We start from the raw sequence: 3,907 nt of genomic DNA on the forward strand, positions 1-3,907 counted from the left end.
TTGAACTTCATGACCACAAACGTGTTTTGTCAAACCATGTAATGCTTTAAAAGGCTATTTTTCCTTCGCATCCCACCAGAGTCCCCAAAAGCAGTATATTTTTCTTAGAATAGAATATTATTTGGCTAGAAAAAAAGGAACAGAGTACTGATACGTGCTACAACATGAATGAACCTTGAAAACTTATGCTAAGTGAAAGAAGCCAGACACAAAGGGCTACATGTTATATGAGTCCCTTTATATGAAAAGTACAGGATTGGTAAATCCGTAGAGACAAAAAGCACATTAGTGGTTGCCTAGGGCTGGAGGGAGGGTGAGAAGTGCCTACTAATGTGTATGGGGTTTCTTTTTAGGGGAATGAAAACGTTCTCAAATTAGATAATGGGGATGGTTGCACAGCATTGTAAAAATCTGCTGAAAACCACTGACTTGTACTTTGAAGGGGTGGATTTTATGGTGTAAGTCATATCTTTGAAAAAACAGGTCTGGTCTGTACCATGTGTGTGTGACATGGGCATATGAATTATTGAAACTATATGAACCACAACTGTCTCTCTTCTATAAAACAGAGGAGGGTTCCCTCCAGGGATGCTGGAGGGATGAAAGTTGATGGTGTTGGTGGAGCCCCTGCCCATGGCCTGCCCTTGACACATGGGAGGGCACTGCCTCCTCCCCTCCCTGCCCAGATTCCAGACCGGGGCCCCATGAAGACACTAAGGAACTGGTGCCCACAGGGGAATAGGAGCACCAAGGAAAAGGACTGAGAACTGGTCACCCTAACCTGACTGGACTCTTTTTTCATGAACTGGTTCTGGTCTCAGAAATCCCACGCTGGACTAGAATCAGGAATAGCTCTTTGGAGAGATGACACATTCATCAAAGGTCAAGCGTATGAAATCTTCTGCGGCAATAGCATGACTGAAATGATACGCTTTACTCTTTCTTAAATTTTGGCATCTGTTTTCTTTTTAGCCATGTGGTTGCCAACCATAGAAGACAAATAATTTAAAAGAAACTCTTAGAAACTCAAAATGTAAGATTCTCCAAAAGAAATTGACACACAGTTTTCATGTGAAGGGAAATGATTAACTTGATTGATTTGGGTGGGGCTGGGGGGTTCTTTCTCAGTGTGGAGGAAAGCAGGCAATATACCTTGTTAAATGATTTCCAAGACATTGATCTACTTAGCAAACATTTACTGAATGTCTGCTTTGTTCAAAGCATTTTGTTAGGCACTTTTGGGGAATAAAGAATTAGATACTTGAACAGAAGGAAGAAGGGAAACCTATGTTTTTGGAGAGATTGTGACTTATTTAAGCCCTACAATAGCCCTGGGAGGTGAGAATTACATTATTATTTTCCCAAGTTTTAAAAAAATTTTATTTCTTTATTTCCAAATTATATATACCTTTTTTTCTCTTCAAATAATAAAAGTTTGATATTAAAAGGTACTCGTGTTTCACTTTGGGAATGCATCTTCCTTTTTAGGCCAAATTATTTTGAGGCAAACACATTAAACATCTATATTTTACATCTGTAACACTATAGACCTATTCATTTCAATCCATTTTCCTGTTATGTTAGAGTTTCACTAGGAGTTCTTTATTTTCCAGACATTGTACATCTCCTGAACAATCATCTCTGCTCTTTGATTTATAACCGTGGTGAGATACATTTATAAGTCTTCTTGATATCGAACATTTGGATATTAACCCTACTGAATGAGGCCTATCATTCATATTGTCTGAATGTGTGATACCAAATTTTTTGGTATTAAGGGAATTAAACTTTTATAAAAATTGTATAGTGAGCAACAAGGATTCCAACCTAGATCCTCCTGACTCATACATGTATTTTCTTTTTATTACTCCATATTGTTTCTCTTATTCTAACATTTTTGTAATTTCTTTAAGATATTTTCATAAACTGAGACTTTAAATGTAATCTGACAATATCATTGAAATAGTCTGTGTATTTCACATACGTGTAAATTCATAGATTGAAAATACAATTTTTGAGCTTTGCGCAGTGGCAGTATCGTAGCCAATGAGGTTTATCCGAGGCGCGATTATTGCTAATTGAAAATACAATTTTTGAGGTTAATATATTTAATGTTTTTAAAATACAGATCTGTGTACTTTATATACACATGCAATTAATTTAAACAGAAAGTGAATAGTTATGTGAAAAAAATCTATCTTTTCCACAAGGATTATATTTCTACAGGAGTATAGTTCTGTATTTATTTGGCTAGAATAATGTTAAACATTTTTAAATAGACAGGATTTCCCCCCCCCAAAAAATGTTGACATCTCTACCATCTACACCAACTCAGTTATTTTTTAATAACTTTTCCCTTTCATGCCTCTTTCTCTTCATCCATGAACCTCAATTGGCAGCAAAAATTGTTGGGACTATATTGTGAGGTTTTTGAAGCCTGTAACAAGAATGTATTAGTGTCAGCACTAGAAGGCACATAATTCTGTTTTTAATAATGGGAAACCATATGATAAAGTTTATACATTGATGAAAGTAATATTTTGTAACCAACTTATGGAGACAGAGATGGAGAGATGATTACCTGAAGGCAGATCCAGCTCTTTGGGGTAAGAGTTCCAGGGCCTGTGATGATCAGCTCATGAAAAGCTTTCATTTCAATGAGCTGAGCTGCTTAGACCATTGAATTCAGTAAACATTTAGCGAGTGCCTGTTACATAAATGACACAGTTCTTTAGGACTTACAGGCAGAGTAACTTTATTTTCCAAAATGAAACAAAGAATATTTTATATTTATGAGGACATTGGTGTAGAGTATTTGGGGTTAGGGAAGATAATGATCTCAGGGAATTCCTGTTAATGTCATTATATCTATTATGTTTCCTGTGTGTCTCTGAAAGACAGAACAATCGAATATTCTCTCTCACTTGAGAACTTCTTGATTTTGAAGGCAGGGAAACACGGTAATAGGAACTAAGAAGAGAGGGCTTTCTAGCTTTGGAAATCTAAAGACCTAAAGGGGAAAAACTAGAGAATGGTTTGTCCTGGGTGGCTTAGATGGTGCTTACTGGCATGCAGGCATGGAGCTTACCAAGCCTCCTAAAATGCGTCAATGACAGAAACCAATAGATTGACGTAGGGGAATATGCAGAGGGCATGGGATCCGGGGGACATGGAGAGGATGTGGATTTGAGAAGGACAAAGGGTACTGATTTTGAATCAAGAGGGAATAACTAAGGTAGCTGAAGATGAAAGACAAGGTGAATGGCTGTAGATGATCCCAGTCTTCTCAGCAAAGATAGCCTCGTTCAAGGGTGAAGTGGGTGGAGGTAGGTTTGGAATTCCAGACAGAGTAGACATATTTGTAGCATCTACTACTGAGCCACTGGTGAGAAATCTTCAAGGAAAAAAAAATAGAAAATTCAGAGATTTATAAATGTTCCCAACTAGTTTGGGATCTGTTCCAACATCATTCAGAAACTGATGAGCAGGAATGAGAAAGTCCACTATTGGGACAGAAGTCAATCAAGGTTGGGGACTGGCAAGGTAGAAGTCCAGGAAGGTCTCTAATGAGAGGAATTCTAGGGTGAAGCAATGGGCAAAACTGAAATTATTGACTGTTGGCATGCTCAGAACTGGGTCAAAAGGCCATTCAGCTGCATGAGTGGTAGATTGGTTTCCTATCACTGCTGTAGCAAATTACCACAAACTCAGTGAATCAAATAAAAACTAATGTGTTATCTTACAGTTTTGGAGCTCAGAAGTCCAGAATGAGTTTCACTGGGCTGACATCATGGTGTCAGCAGGGCTGGTTCTTCAGGATGCTCCAAGGGATCATCCGTTTCTTGCCTCTTCCAGCTTCCAGTGACTTCTAACATTCAATGGCTCGTGGTTATATCACTCTAATCTC

General features: G+C 38.0%; 1 pseudogene; it reads left to right on the forward strand.

Annotated features, from left to right (window-relative positions):
• Positions 1 to 2,017: 2,017 nt before the first annotated feature.
• LOC122897726 lies at positions 2,018 to 2,134 on the forward strand (annotated as a pseudogene).
• The last annotated feature ends 1,773 nt before the right edge of the window (positions 2,135 to 3,907 follow it).

The sequence above is a fragment of the Neovison vison genome, chromosome X (assembly GCF_020171115.1).
Source record: "Neovison vison isolate M4711 chromosome X, ASM_NN_V1, whole genome shotgun sequence".
Lineage (NCBI taxonomy): Eukaryota > Metazoa > Chordata > Mammalia > Carnivora > Mustelidae > Neogale > Neogale vison.